Genomic DNA, 16982 nt, shown 5'->3' with positions numbered 1-16982 from the left:
AGATTTAGCACAAGACCATAAACGACAAAAATCCACAATACTATTACTTTAAAAGGGTAGAATTTAGCTTAGTTCTTCTTTAGATCTTAAATGCAACACTTTGAGTCAATGTACCTTAAGATGCGACACACAGGGCAACGAAAGTGTTGCAGGGAAGGTGATGTGGTAGGTCCTTACACGCAAAGGCGGTGATGCGTTGAAGATCTGGTGCAAAGAAACAAAGATGGCGTCTTCTTGTTGATGCAACACGCTTCTCCGATGTTGCGAGATGTCCTGGCTCGATGCGTCAGCTGCAGTGGCGACACCCTTGTCCAGTGATGCAAAGACAGCGGCTTTGGCGGAGACACTCTTCTCCAACAATGGGAGACGCTTCCGCTCGATGCAACAGTTGCAGCGGCGACACCCTTGTTCAGTGATGCAACGACATCAGCGGCGTCGGCGGCACGCTTCTCCGTGGATGCGAGGTGCTTCTTGTGATGCGTTGCAATGTGACAGCACCAGCGGCGGCACCCTTGTTCAGTGATGCGACGGCAGCGGCTGCGACACGCTTCTTCGGTGGTGCGAGACGCTTCTCGTGATGTGGTGCAATGCGACAGCTACAGCGGCGACACCCTTGTTCAGTGATGCGACGGCAGTGGCTGCGACGGTGACACACTTCTTCGGTGTTGCGGGACGCTTCTTGTGATGCGGTGCAAAGCGACAGCTACAGCGGCGACACCTTTGTTCAGTGATGCGAAGGCAGCGGCTGCGGCTGCGATGCGCTTCTTCTTCTTGAGTCGCGCTTCCAGCTCCTTGCGACACGCAGTCCATCAGAAGGCCTAAATACAGCTACAGGCACATCCAAAGAACTCTTGGGGAGCTGGTGGTTGAAGTCTGATGTCCCTGAGACTTCAGCAGGAGGCAAGCTCTTCTCTCAAGCCCTTGGAGATCCTTTACAAGTTGAATAAAGTGCACACAAAGTCCTTTCTCCTTTCTTTGGCAGTCAGGCAACCACTACAGGCCAATCCCCCAAGCAGCACTTCAGCTTAGGGATAGTCTCTTCTCAGTTTCTTCTGGTTCCTCTCCTCAGAAAAGGTTTCTTCTTGTTGTCCAAAAGTGATCTAAAGTTCTTGGGTTTGGGTCCCAATATTTATACCAAGTTTCTCTTTGTTCTCTGAAGGCAGAGAGGCCTTTGCCTAGTCCAAACCAGTTCTGGTCAGTCCTGGAGCACTTTGTTTACATGACTCTTTCTTTCCTTTCAGAGAGCAGGGAAGAGACATCAGACGCACCACAGGAGGTGGAGCCAGCATTGTGGAGGGAAGGCACAGCCCTGTTCAGGTCCCAGGTGAAACTCCTCCCTCCCATCTAGATGCAGATCTCTCTATTCACCACTGGGCTGACTCATCCTGTCTCCTGGAATCCCCCAGCCCCCTGGAATTCCCCAGCCCCTGTAACTCAAACTCCAGACAAGGAAGACCCAACCTAGCAGAGTTAGGTTTGGATGGTTAGACAAGAAAATACCTACTTTCTAAAAGTGGTATTTTCAAACACTGAATGTTAAAACCAGCTTCACTAAAAGATGTATTTTATCATTCTGAGTTCAGGCATACTAAACTCGAATTTCTACCATGTTCCCTGAGTCAGCTAGGATTATAAGATGTGCCGCTCGTGGATATTGACTGACCTCTGAACCGGAGCTGGGATCGCGCTCCATTTGCCTTGCTGGACCCGTGTGGACGCCTGTGTTGTGCCCTGAGGGGAAGCTGTGGGGGTTTGTGCCTGCCGGGACTGCGAGGACCAGGGTGCTCCAGGCAGAATCCATCTAGCACACCTGTTGCCTCTTCCCGGCCCCGCCTTCACCCTCCCTCACTACTTATTAAGACTGCCCTCTCCTCACGCGCTAGCGGGACGCGCGCGGGACAAGAGCCGGGGCAAAGACCGGGCAAAGAGCGGGCCCTCTGAGGCCCTCAGAGACACGAGGAGACCGGACCGGGGGAATCCCCTTCATTGTCCAGTAAACGTGAGTTGTGCGTTCGATATTTCTAGCACTATTATGGCTGAGACTGTATCTACTAACGCTCCCACAACAAACAGTGCCCCAACCAAAGGCACACTGGTTGACTATTTTAAAAAGGTTGTTGTGCCTACGGATAAGGAGACCATGCTCGCTGAACGAAGGGCTGAGCGACGCCACTCTATAGAGTGTATTAAAAATAGGATATCATTGGACAATGCATCTCCTTTGACTTTGACTCCGTCTCTCATTGTGCTAAGTTCTCCTACCTTTACGCAGGAGGCATTAGCTATTGATAACGTCCCTGAGCTGCTTAGAACCACTGATCCTACATCCAGTAACTTTAACTATTCGCCTGGTTCAACCGATCTGCTCCCTCCCAGCTCTAGTATTTTTAACAAGGAAACCGATACTGTCACCATTCCCTCTCAATCTAAGGTTAAGACCTCTACTAAGAAGGTGGGGAGGGTGTTGGTGCCTAAAGCTCCAAGGCCCCCTCCCTCCAAAAGAAGAAAGAGGCTAGGCAATCTGCCAAAAGATAAGATTAAACACACTGATTTTGGCAAAGGCCCTATGCAAACTACAGGTATAACATCTTTGACTAAGGTTCCATCGCCGCCACTAATAACACACGACGTGGCCATAACATCTCCTACCTCCTTGGTATCCCCCCCTTCTGATCTGTCTCGTTCTCCGTTGCCCCTACCTAATTCAGGTCCGATGCCACCATATCTTGAGGGCATCGAGCAATTGATAAGATCATTTACTCTACCCATTATTGAACGACTAAAAAATATAGAGCTACGATTGGGGGACCTAGAATCGTTAATCATAAAACATCCGGGGTCACGGAAAGATCCTGCTCACCCAGTCCCACCCCCCCCTATGGTATCAGCTTTATCTCCTACTTACACCAGGATTAACGAGATAGGTAGCTCTAATTGCCAGCATAGGGCCAAGCCTCCTCACATCACAACCCACCAATGCCATGGACAAAATGATGTGGGTGAATCGAGAAAGGAAACAACAAACCCCATCTTAGTAACGACTTCAAATGAGAGGGGTGGGAATCAACACTTAGCTAGGGCAAGAGACCAACATAGTCATCAAGTCAACCTACCCCCAGAGGCGGTTCCATATGTAGTAGTGCTAACAGAAGTTCCGCCTTTGGAAAAGGGCAAAACTGAAGGCTATTACGAACTCAAAAACAAAACCATGCACTGGCTTAGGTCAAACAGACCCCTCCCTTTCAACATCAATGGGGAGATATTGCATGTCCGGAGACTTCCTTAGCTAGGGCGTAGAACCAAAGACCTCGAAGGGGATGTAATCATTATCAACTTTAGAGACCCCAGAGCAGTCAATTACATCTTAGACTACCCCTTGGGTAATACCTGGGGGTCCATAAATCCCCGTGTACTGTCATACTTCTACCCAAGACCTGCAGTCTCTTACAATGTATATCCCAGGGCTCCAGTACAAACGTTGACGCATCCCCACACATTTTTAGCAACCTCTGTTCCCCCTGTTAAACATTGTAATATGTATGCACCTACCTCTGCGGCCCACGGAAATGCAGCAGAATGGGCTACGGTACTCCCTGGGAATCACAGACACGGCCCATGGAGGGTGAACCATAGGCCACCATTCACTCCCCTTGAAGTCGCAAATAGATTCGGGGCCTTATCAGGAGTCGATGATTGCGACTGACATAGTACTTCTCTTGACCATGGGCTCAGTACCTTGGTAGACCAGGCTGAGGACACGGATCCGATTCCCAAACTGCAGATTTCTTGCCCACAATATTCTATCACTGCTGGGTTACCCCTGCCCTTATCCGAGACTCATATAGCGCCCCAGGAATATGCTCCGGCGGCCGCAGATGAAACAGCTATAAATCCTTACCGCTCTGCACACAGGGAGGAGAGGGTAGAGGCGGAGGGCGGTTGTTTGTCAAGAAAGACCAATGTGACACAGGGTTCCTCATTTAAAATACGGAATGATGCGGGGGTCTGTGCCCCTCCAAGGCCGGTAGAAAGCAATTTGCATGAGATTGCTACGACCACACGTAGGGCTATGAGGTCATTAGAAATACTGTCATGGAACGTGGCTGGGCTGCCTAACAAGTTGGATAACACTGACTGGGAAACCTTTATCAAAGAATATGATATATGCATGTTCCAAGAGACGTGGGCCAGAGAAAACCATTGTTACCCTGGGTTCGCAACTTTCAATGTCCCAGCTAGATGGGGTGGGAAGGGACGCCCGTCTGGAGGTCTATCAATATGGATCGCTTGTCATCTAGGCTGTATGGCTGAGGTGGTAGAAACGAATTCATCTGACATCCTGTGTGTGGTCTTGCGTTGGCCCACTGGGATGGGTCTGACCTTGGTAAATATATACTCTAGACCGGTTGGAGTTGCGGCCACCTCAAGGACAATGGAGGATTTGGTGACTTTCCTTGACTCTCTTAACGGTTCAGATACACTCCTGGTTGGAGGGGATCTTAACATCCAGTTTGAACCACTCCCGACTTACCTAGATGGGATCAGTAGTGAGGAGGATGATCTCTGGGGAATCCCAAGCATTGTAGGCCCGCCAGTTAGGTCATCATCACCCCTCCTACTGCAAGTCTTAACATTAACTCTGGCAAATTCACTCAGAGCATGCAATGGCAGGTTCCAAGGGGACAACCCGCCCCAACCAACTTTTAACAGACCAGGCCAGGAGTCCCGGATTGATTACATAATGATCAAACTCCAGGATTGGAAACTGGCTTTAGATTTTAAAATAGTCCCAAGGTTAGATAGCGATCACAACCCCCTAATTCTTTCATTAGCCACAGATGGTTTTCTTAAGGGCGAAGTTCCAGGAAATAGACTATCTCCCCCCAGTCTCACCTTATCCAGTAATAGGCGAAGAATAAGGTGGGACAAATTGCTAGAGAAACCGACCCGCATAAGAACCATATACGAGCAAGTGGCATTAACCCTTGAAAGAGTGGAAAGTCTCCTCCCTCAATTGTCCTCGCCAGAAGGTTGTTCTCCCCTCGAGGATATCCATCAGACCCTCTGCGATAACCTTGCCGAGGTATTGAACCCTGTGGTCCGGGGCAGGAAACTGAGGAGAGAAAGAGCCTCATGGTTCAATGCCAGTTGCAGGGGAGCTAAGAAAGATCTCCTCCAAGCGTTTAAAAACAAGGAAGCCTCCTCGGTGATTAGGGAAAAAAGGGTTGCTTACAAGCTCCTCCTTGAATCTGCCAAAATAGACTGGGATTGGGAGAACTGGGCAGAAATAACAACTACTCTCAAAATCAGAGATTCAAGGAAATTCTGGCATATAGTCAAACATGGCTCAGCCGAGCCTGTTATGGCTATAGAGGGCAATATTGCACCTGAAGTTTGGGAGGAACACTTCTCATCGCTCTATAGTAGGGCTGGGCTAGACCAAATTGGAATTCAGGGCAGGAGCCCAGTGGCCTTCACCACTGATATTCACACTGAGATGGAAGATTTTAATTTGGAGGAACTGGAAACGGCAATTACTTGCCTTTCCTCAGGAAAAGCGCCAGGCCTAGACAAGCTCCCAGGTGACCTCTTAAAGCATGAGGTGAGAATTTGGGCACCATACTTCCTGGTACTGTTTAATGCCATCATCCATGGGATGGCGGTCCCTCCAACTTGGCTCGGGGCGGAGATTGTGCCCATTTTCAAAAGGGGCTCACCTCTGCTCCCTGCTAATTACAGACCGATCAGTCTGATAGACGTCCCACAGAAGCTTTTTGCGAGGCTTCTGTTGGATCGACTCTTGGACTGGATCGAAGAGAGGGACATCCTGAGCCCCTTTCAGGCCGGGTTTCGTCAGAAGACCTCCACCATAGACCAGGTCTTTAGGCTGTCCCTTTTACACTGGAAAACAATACAGTTGGAGGGTGGCAGTCTCTATACTGTATTTGTGGACTTAAGGGCAGCCTTTGACCTGGTTCCACGCGGCAAGCTCTGGGAAGTCCTGGCGAATGTTGGGGTGCCAGCTGATCTTCTGACCATGATCATCCGCCTCCACACAAACACCTATGCTCGTGTGAGGTGTGGTAGACAGGGTGCACTCTCAAATAAGTTTCCCGTTGAGAGAGGGGTAAGACAGGGGTGCGTACTTGCACCTACCCTGTTTTGCCTCTTTGTCAACGGTGTCATTGACCACCTCAACGGGGTCCCCAACTCGGATGTCCCGAAGTTGGCGGGAAGGAGGGTTCCGGCAATTATGTTCGCGGATGATACCCTCCTTCTCTCCAAGTTACCGATGGGAATCCAGCGTGTGTTGGATGGATTTGGGGACTTATGCAGAGAGCATGGATTGGAGATAAACACTCTAAAGACTAAATTCATGGCCTTCAATCCACCACCCAGGTTCCACCGTATCCCTCGCATAGGGAATAACATACTCGAACGAGTAAACACCTTTGAATATCTCGGTGTTACACTCAACGAGGAATTGGGGTGGGGTCCACACCAGGAGAAAGCTAGGATGAAACTGGTGCAACATATCGGTGGAATACTAGGGATGTTGGGGAAAAACAGGTCGACCCTTAAACCCATAGGCCCACCTCTTCATATTTATAGGGTACAAGCCAGAGGAGCAGTCACATATGGGAGTGAACTATGGGGCCACAAAGTACTGGACAGTTTGACAAAGGAGGAGAACAGATTCCTCAGGTGTCTAGTAGCTCTTCCTCCGAGTACACCTCTAGTGCCTCTAAGACTCGACCTAGGCATTAGACCCCTGGAGGAAGAATTGGCACTTCGTCCCGTGATCTATTGGCGTAGATTGTGGACGGTGCCTGAATTGATTCATTACAGACAGGGTTTTCAGGAAGTTCTCAGCTTCCCAAACTCGGGGAACATTGCCTGGCTTAAATTCGTAAGGAATAGTTTGGTGAGCCTAGGTCTAGATGCACTATGGAACGATCCTTGCAACGCCTGTTCCAAGCTTTCTAAAAAAGCTCTAACTAAATTGTATTACGATTCCAAGGCTCCCTTACTTCGACCTTCTAAATCTCTAGGGTCCTTAACAAATCAATTCCTTTACATGAAGAGTATTTACACCTTTGAACTAGCCCTTGACAATGTTTACCCTGCAATAATCAGGAAGCTTTATTTGCAATGGAGGCACGGGTCTTTGCCAATTCGTGCTTTCACTAGCTCCTGGTCTGTGTCGACACCCAGTATTTGCCCGGCATGCAGAGAAAGCGATGAAACTGAGCTGCATCTTATATTTTTCTGTCCGGGCTACACTGAGGCGCGCAGAAAATGGATCATTCCCGTCTGTAGGAATCTGGGCTTCACCAGGTGCCACGAAGCCTTCAGAATTCTTAAGAGCGAAATGGCTGTACACATTGTGTTTGCTGTGGCAAAATTTCTGGGGGCTCTTTGGCACAAACGGAAAAAGTATCTAAAAATGTCAATATGATTCATTTGTATGTAACTAGCACGTATTAGCCGTGTGGCTGCACCATTTTTAATCATTTTATCTATTGTTCTTAAATGTTTTTATATTCATTTTATGTACTTTTATGGAGATACTCCGAAATAAAGTTTTCCTTGACTTGTAATAATCAAACTGCCCATTCTGGCCTTTGGGGAACAGGTAGTCTTGCAATAGTGAAAAACGAAAATGGCTGTAATTCACTATTAGGACATGTCACACACACCAGGGCATGTTCTACCTTATACTTACAATGCACCCTGCCCTTGGGCCTACCATAGGGGTGTCTGATATGAAGAAAAGGGAAGGTTTAGGGACTGGCAAGTAGGTGCACTTGCCCAGTCAGCATGACAGTACCAGACTGCACGCAGGCTCTGCAATGGCAGGCCCTAGACACACTTTTACAGGCTGCTTCTGTGGGTGGCACAACCAGTGCTGCAAGCCCACCAGCAGCATTTGGATTACCAGCCCTGGACACTCCTGGTGCACTGTACTAGGGTCTAACAGGTAAACCAAACCAGCCAATCATGGAATCACTAATTCATACATCAATTTACAATAGGGAGAGCATATGCACTTTAGCACTGATCAGCAGTGGTAAAGTGCCCAGGGTCATAAAACCAACAAATACAGGTCAGTCAAAATACAGGAGGAAGGCAAAAAGTCAAGGGATGACCCTGCAAAAAGGGCCAAGTCCAACAGACAGCTAATGTAAAGTTGTGCGTGGCAGACCTAAAATAAAGCTATAGCAGCATTGGGCGGTTAGGCCATCCCCCAGGTAAAACTGCTTCTCACAGAAGACAGATTTGCATATTGTATGGGAAGAAACATTTGAATAGGAAAGACATAATTAAAAGTGTAATAATTGAATAAGCTACTACCGCTGACATGTCAAAAATACACAGTAGGACAATGTCCAGCTTTATTTAATTAAAATATGTAAATTATTTAACTCAATGTACAGACACGTTAAAAGAATTTATAAATATAGATTGCACATATTAATTTTAATGAGTCTAAAAAAAATACCAGACAACGGAATAATCATATGAATTAGTTGAGCAATTTACCTGTGTGTTAAGATGCAGTCTTAGTGACTATCAAGGACTCTGGAATTATGCGGCAGGGGAGCACCAAAGTATGCAGCAGGGGTGACTAAATTATGCGGAAAGAAAAGGCAAATAATGTGGCGTAATGCGGCACATTTTTTATAGTATTACTTCATTAGTCTTTCGTACTTTATTATTTTGTAATGTTTACACGTTGCAATACTGTCTGAGGAAATATTTCACCTCCTTAGAACCAGTTCAACAACCACAAATAGAAATAAGCAACTGAAAGATGACCAGCTGACCTTTGCGAAGAGCTTTCCTCAGCACGCTAACATATGATGCCATGTTTTTAGTAACTTTTGGTCAGGTTGAGCTAGAAACTATTTTTTTTTTAAACTCCAGATTATGCAGCAATTTATGTATTATGTGGCAAATATGGAAAAAACATATTAATGCAAAAAGGATGGCATGATTCCAGTGACCCTGGTTTCTAAATTGTTATTAAAATCTTGAAAGTGTGAACAAGAGTGAAAGTACATTTTATCCTCACAAACACATCATAATATTGCTCAGTAAAGATCACGCCTTATCTCCCACTCGTTTTAAAAATTCCACAGTAAGGTATTTCATCAACACAAACTGGTTGCAAATCTGATTCCACAGTAGGTTGGAGGAGACATGAGGTCATATGGAAAATATACGAATGAAGAGACACACATTAAACAGAATTAATCATGGCCTTCTCTGCCTGCCTGTGTCCTTCATTAGGAGAATTTATACAACATCCCAAACCAAACAAGCCCATTTAGTTGGTTTCCTGGTCCAGGAACTGAGTGATGGAGCTGGTGCAGCTCTCTGTTTGACTCTTTGAGTAGTCCATGAAGAAACAAACCCTAAGTCTCAAAAAGCCCTATGTGGAATTTCTAAGAGGGCCATCTGAGTTTGATGCTGCCTGTTACTGGGCGGAAGCTGCAGCTAGGTGAATGCTTGGCAGCCTCATAGGATGTGATCAGTAAGGGGTAAAATAATGCCCATAACACCATAAAGTATGCCACCCTTGCTTGCTTGTGGAAAAGGGTGGCAAAATGCCATTTTACCTTGGGAACCCGAATTCCTTGCACATGCCCGGTAAGTCCTACTGTTCATTCCTGCTAGATCTTTCATTGCTTGGTCCAGTGCACTTGGAGCTGAGACAATTACCCATGAACATCAGTTAGGGGCAGCAGCTTCCCTTGTCTTCCCTTTTCAATCTTCAACATTCCGTCCATCATCTTTTTGTGTTGCTATAATCGCCTTAAATGTGAAGGGTTTGCTCAGACGTGAATCCCGTGCTCACTGTGCCACTGGATTCAAGCTAGCCTGGCTGATGAGGGGTGATACCCCGAAACCAGTCCCAGGATGTTTGTTTCCGGTCCAGCGAGGACCTGGCCTGGCAGTTCAGGTTGTACTTTTCCAATGGGAAGCAGGGTTGAGACTCATTTGCATATGGCTGGGTTTAAACTGGGGTGGCACGTCAAGCAAACAAAATGATGGATTTGACCCAGATCTCTGATTGGGGCGAACGTTTGACAATATTTAACATTTTGTCCATCATCTTTTTGGGTTGCTATAGTAGCCCTAAATGGCCAAGGGTATGCCCAGACTTGAGTCAAGTGCTCACCGTGCCACTGGATTCAAGCTACCCTGGCTGATGAGGGTGATACCCCGAAACCAGTTCCAGGATGCTTGTTTTTGGTCCAGGGAGGACTTGGCCTGGCAGTTCGAGCTGGACTGTTCCCATGGGGAGCTGGGTCAAGACTTATTTGTACACGACTGGGTCTAAACTGGGGTGGAATGGTGAGCAAAATTTTGATGGATTTAACTCAGATCTGTAACTGGGGGTGAATGACAGTGTTCAACATTCCGTCCATCATCTTTTAATGTTGCTATAGTCGGCCTAAGTGGGAAGGGTATGCCGAGACGTGGGTCCCTTGCTCACTTTGCCACTGGATTCAAGCCTGGCTGATGAAGGGTGATAACCCCGAAACCGGTCCCAAGATGCTTGTTTCCAGTGTAGGGATGAGCTGGCCGGACAGTTCGGGCTGGACTGGGAAACCGGGTCAAGCCTGATTTGCAGAATGGCTGGGTCCAAACTGGGGTGGCAGTGGCATGTGAGCAAAAAAAACTTGGATTTTACTTCGGTCTGTGACTAGGGGGGTGAATGTTTGGCAATTTTCAACATTTGGTCCATGATCGTTTCGTGTTGCAACATTTTAGACTTGTCATCATGCCAGTTCATAATCACATTTAGCTCCTGTGTCAACAGTATCAAGTACTGTTACGTGTTATATTTTCATCATAGTCAGTGAGTCAGTGCAGACCACATCAATAACACGTTTCGAGGTCATTACTGATCATCAACTGAGCTGCTGTTTATCCTTTTCATGGTGTACCATCATGATGCTTCGAAATCGACCAAAGTGGAATGAGAACCAAGCCACCCCTGGGAAAGCCAATATATACAGTGCTTGTTCGAGAAGTGGTCAGCAGCATTCTCGTGATGTCGAGTAACATTATTACTGACAGCAATGATAAGGCACTCTTGGAACTTTTCTGTGGCCGCTGGTGAGCACCACAGGCCTCATCTACAAGAAAATAATGCAGCACGGCACCGCAAGCCATTTAGCTGTGCCGTGCTGCGTCATTTTCAAAGCACAAGGATACATCATATTAACAACAATATGCTTTCCCCTGCGCTGGCGCACAATTGGCTGCCATGCGCCAGTGCAGACACCCTTGTGCCATTTTGCAAGGGTGCCTGCGCTGTGGGGATGATTGCTTTGTGCAGGAAGGGACACTTTCCTGCACAAAAACGATCATTCATGGCATATTCCTCTTTCTATGCGTGCTGCACAATGCAATACGCGTCAATAAAAGTAATAGCCTTGTAAATAAGCCCCCAAGTTTCTAGTGGTATTGGAACCAAATCCAATTATGATAAGCACAGCTTGAAGAGATATATTTTAGATTTCAGAATGAAAATATGAATTTGTAGAATTCATGTATCGGAATCCTCCACCTAAGATGCTTTCTGGTGCTGTCATTTCAGACTTCTTAGTGCAGCAACTACAAATAAATATACATTTTTCTGGCCTGGCCAGCACCACTCTGCTGGTGATAATTAACCCTGGGCGTAGTGGGCGTAGTGGGACTACGCGGAGCATCACGGAGTGTGCCCAAATCTACGCGCACCCGCACACTCCACGTAGCCCCACTACGCGCCGCCCGCCTCCCTCCCGCCCTCATTTTAAAATTACTTCCGTGCATGCGCATTTGTGAGGAAGAAGCTAGGGAGGAATCAGGAAGATGGAGCCCTGGGACGCGGCAGCTCAGATAAGTAATTTTCTTTATTTTTAACTTTCTAAGTAATTTTAAAATGACGGCGGGAGGGAGGCGGGTGGCTGGCAACTCTGCTTCGCCGTGGCGTGTGCGTAGTGTGCCTGCTACGCCTACTTTGCAAAGCGCGAAGTAGGCAGCACTACGCACACTCCGCGGGCGGAGCGGAGCACTGCACCCACCCTTAGTGATAATGCAACTAAACATGATTTCGAAGAAGGATAACAGCACACATTGAAAAAAGTTAAATTTCAGCTCTTTTGATAATCTGCAATGACAGTAATTCATTCACATTGTTCACCATGGGTGGGGAAAAAGTGTAAAAATGTGAATTGTAGCCCTAGAGTTACTAGAATGCACCATGGCTACACTGAGGTCCAAAAACCTGTGCCACCTTTGAGTCCTGTCGTGTGACAACAACTAGAAAAGAATGTACTGGCTTTCCTTGTGTTGGTGGGTGTGCATCTGACATGTGGGGCATGGCTTTTTATGTTTTTATAATGTTGCATACAACACAAGCCTGGGTGTGTGTTACACGCATTGAATGCATTAGAGAGCAGAATGGAAACATAAGGCCCAGCAAACAGGCTTGTTCGGTTCGAACAAGGGACATTCGCTTTCTGCAGACTAGAAAATATGAGCTCAATTGTCAATTTGTCCTTAGACTAATGATAACCTGCGGCAGAAAGGCTTTTTACATTCTCGAAAGATCTTTAATAAACATGGGAGGGGAAATGTGCCAATGAGCAGAAATCATCTTGCAATCTCTATCTTGAAGGAAGGGGAGGGGGTTCCATAGCAGGAGGCTTTTGTGGAGTTTCTATATTTTGAACTTCAGTATTTTTTAGTGCCCTGAGTAGTAAAAACCAGAGCTGGATACAAGCTAAGCCCGCCTCACTCCGTAGAGATCAGTATACAATAAAGGTGTATAAAATGCCGGTGATTAGGGCAGAGCTGCACAGCTAGAGCGGTCCACCCCGAAGCTGGGGAACCGGGACCGACTCCCGGCAGGGGCAGGCAACATCCCGTGATTCTGGGCAAATGACTTAATCTCCCCGCGTTTAACACAATAAATGTGTCCATCTGTAACGCAACCGGTGCTCATGTAAAGCGCTCGGATCCTTACGGATCGAGTTCGTGCTATATATACAACTAAACAAACAAAAGTGCTTGTCAGTGGGATGCAAAAATCAGGACCCTCACTTCAGGTCTGATGGCATTACAATTATCCGGCAGAGAGGATTTGTATAACCGCATAATTAAAGTAATATTACCTGCTAATCAATTGGTTGTAATTTAGGATTAGACTAATTGACTACGGTGTGTATAACTTTTGCCCTTTTCTTATGTGTAATTTGCTGAGTTTTTACAATCTTTAAACTGATTCTTACTCCTACTGAAGACGCTACAAAAGTGTAAAATAAATATTAGAATAGTGTAAATTACCAACATGGATGTGTACTGATTTTGCAGTTGAGGACAGGGCCCCACAATACTGCACCCAGGTCAGAGATACTCTGACTAGCCATGCCTGTCGCGTAGTTGCATCCAGATCAGAGATTCTCTGACTAGCCATGCCTGTCGCCTAGTTGCACCCAGGTCAGAGATTCTCTGACTAGCCAGGCCTGTCGCCTAGTTGCACCCAGGTCAGAGATTCTCTGACTAGCCATGCCTGTTGCCTAGTTGCACCCAGGTCACAGATTCTCTGACTAGCCATGGCTGTCGCCTAGTTGTTGCACCCAGGTCAGAGATTCTCTGACTAGCCATGCCTGTCGCCTAGTTGCACCCAGGTCAGAGATTCTCTGACTAGCCATGCCTGTCGCCTAGTTGCACCCAGGTCAGAGATTCTCTGACTAGCCATGCCTGTCGCGTAGTTGCACCCAGGTCAGAGATTCTCTGACTAGCCATGCCTGTCGCCTAGTTGTACCCAGGTCAGAGATTCTCTGACTAGCCATGCCTGTCGCGTAGTTGCACCCAGGTCAGAGATTCTCTGACTAGCCATGCCTGTCGCCTAGTTCCACCCAGGTCAGAGATTCTCTGACTAGCCATGCCTGTCGCCTAGTTGTACCCAGGTCAGAGATTCTCTGACTAGCCATGCCTGTCTCCTAGTTGCACCCAGGTCAGAGATTCTCTGACTAGCCATGCCTGTCGCCTAGTTGCACCCAGGTCAGAGATTCTCTGACTAGCCATGCCTGTCGCCTAGTTGTACCCAGGTCAGAGATTCTCTGACTAGCCATGCCTGTCTCCTAGTTGCACCCAGGTCAGAGATTCTCTGACTAGCCATGCCTGTCGTGTAGTTGCACCCAGGTCAGAGATTATCTGACTAGCCATGCCTGTCGCCAAGTTGCACCCAGGTCACAGATTCTCTGACTAGCCATGACTGTCGCCTAGTTGCACCCAGGTCAGAGATTCTCTGACTAGCCATGGTTGTCGCTCGTTGCACCCAGGTCAGAGATTCTCTGACTAGCCATGGCTGTCGCCTAGTTGCACCCAGGTCAGAGATTCTCTGACTAGCCATGACTGCCACCTAGTTGCACCCAGGTCAGAGATTCTCTGACTAGCCATGCCTGTCGCCTAGTTGCACCGAGGTCAGAGATTCTCTGAATAGCCATGCCTGTCGCCTAGTTGCACCCAGGTCAGAGATTCTCTGACTAGCCATGCCTGTCGCCTAGTTGCACCCAGGTCACAGATTCTCTGACTAGCCATGCCTGTCGCCTAGTTGCACTCAGGTCACAGATTCTCTGACTAGCCATGCCTGTCGCCTAGTTGCACCCAGGTCAGAGATTCTCTGACTAGCCATGCCTGTCGCCTAGTTGCACCCAGGTCAGAGATTCACTGACTAGCCATGGCGGTCGCCTAGTTGCACCCAGGTCAGAGATTCTCTGACTAGCCATGGTGGTCGCCTAGTTGCACCCAGGTCAGAGATTCTCTGACTAGCCATGCCTGTCGCCTAGTTGCACCCAGGTCAGAGATTCTCCGACTAGCCATGACTGTCGCCTAGTTGCACTCAGGTCAGAGATTCTCTGACTAGCCATAGTTGTCGCTTGTTGCACCCAGGTCAGAGATTCTCTGACTAGCCATGGCTGTCGCCTAGTTGCACCCAGGTCAGAGATTCTCTGACTAGCCACGACTGCCACCTAGTTGCAGCCAGGTCAGAGATTCTCTGACTAGCCATGGCTGTCGCGTAGTGCTCCGGCCCATGTAAGCACAACTGTGATGGTAGGGGTGAGAGGCACCTGCCAGTTTTCCTTTTCTCTGAAAAGGTCTCAGTTTCCTTTTGGGGCTTAGGAATTCTCCCAGTTGTGACTCCCACTAATCTAAGGGAATCACAACACACCATGTTTCTTGTATAATAGCAACACAATTTGTTTAGAAAGTAGCTTGACAACAGGTTTCCACACTGTAAAACCCAACTCCTTTGATCATTAGCAGGGACTATAAAATGTGTCAGAAGATTACTTATTAATACTGTCCACAATGATTGTGCAGAAAATAATAAGTAGTACATGTGAAGACTAAGGCGACCATGATGCACTGGGGTCGTAATGAGGTTCCAAAAATTGTGACATTTTTGAGTGATTTTTGTGAGGGTGCAAGTAAGTGACTCTGCTAGAAAAAAATATTTTAGTCGCTTCTCCATATACACCACACTTATGATGGTATTGGAAGAAAATGTTACTATGTACACACATAACAGCACTCCCTTGGTTACTTTAGTGGTCTTGGATCTGAAAGTGCCCATAGTGACTGTTTGAGTTCTGTCCGTTAGGAGGTCTGCCAGCCATTTCAGTGCAACCCCTTGAATCCCGATGTCCTGAAGTCTCTCCAGTAGGATTTGGTGCGAGCCGCCGCCAAATGCCGCCAATAGGTCAAGCAGCATGTCCTGTTTTTGATTAATTTATGATTTTTTTATAAAACCTTAAATACATTTCTAATAGTGCGATTGCTTTATGGTTTATTAATTGTGTTTAGACAGATTTTTATGTTTATCATTTATTGAAATCCCATCTTTAAACGGGGATACAAATTTTTTTTAAATTCTATTTAAGAATTGTGTGGCAGAACCACTGTTCACTTAATGTGCCATGTTAGAGTGGTCCCTAACTCTTCAAGAAAAAGACATCCTATTAGGTCACCTGGGCCAGTGTTTGCCAATTCTAATTATGAAGCAGCATCACAACATAGTGATCAGAAAAATCTGTGAAAATGTGGGTCAGGGGATAATAATACATAACGAGGTCAAAAATATAAAAATGTGAACTTGAAGACCGCAGGCACCAGAATGCACGGATGACCCATTGATCTACGTACACTGGTGATACTTTTGAGGGTTATCATGTTAGAGGGCTATTGACCAGTAGCACAAAAACCATCAATAGTGTTAACATTCCTGCCTTAATTCAACTGGCCAGTAAATTTAGGGTGGAATTTACTGGCACTCTCTACCTCTGCTGAGTCTGGTGAGACTGCCCCAGGATTTCATCAGAAAGCTTAAAGGGTCATTCAAGACCTTCTGATCAACTTACAGCATTGATTTTACTTTGAGCGATACTTCAAGCTCTAGGGATAGAGGAGCATCTGTGCCTTCTGGGCAGCGGTGGCCGGCACAGGTAAACCTGGTGCGGCGGGGTGAGGTGGGGTGGGGTGAGTTGGGGTGCGAGGGGGGGGCAAGTCGACCATCTAGGTATGATTAAATAAATAAATAATACCTATTCCGACGCCCGTTGGCTGCCCCCCCCCCCCGCTGTGTCCTGCCCTGCCTCAACACGCTTATCTGAGCTGGCCGCCGCTGCTGCTTCTGTGGCTAATTTTGTCAACAGCCTTCTTTGGAACTGATTAATGCAACAAGCAAGTTCAGTAGTCTCTAATCAACTATCAATGCTGCCACTAATGCTAAAACTACATACTATGCCTTTTGTAACATACAATTTGGGTTTCCTTAGTCCCAAAACACCATTAGACCACATAGTTGCTGTATCTAGACTAGAGTGCTGAGCCCCTCAGAGTATCTACTCTAGTAGTCTGCAAGGAGTCAAAAGTTATAACAAAAATGAATCCGTAAAATTGGGAAAATTAAAAAT

Source organism: Triturus cristatus, chromosome 10 (assembly GCF_964204655.1).
Source record: "Triturus cristatus chromosome 10, aTriCri1.1, whole genome shotgun sequence".
Lineage (NCBI taxonomy): Eukaryota > Metazoa > Chordata > Amphibia > Caudata > Salamandridae > Triturus > Triturus cristatus.
Note: the sequence above shows the minus strand (reverse complement) of the source record.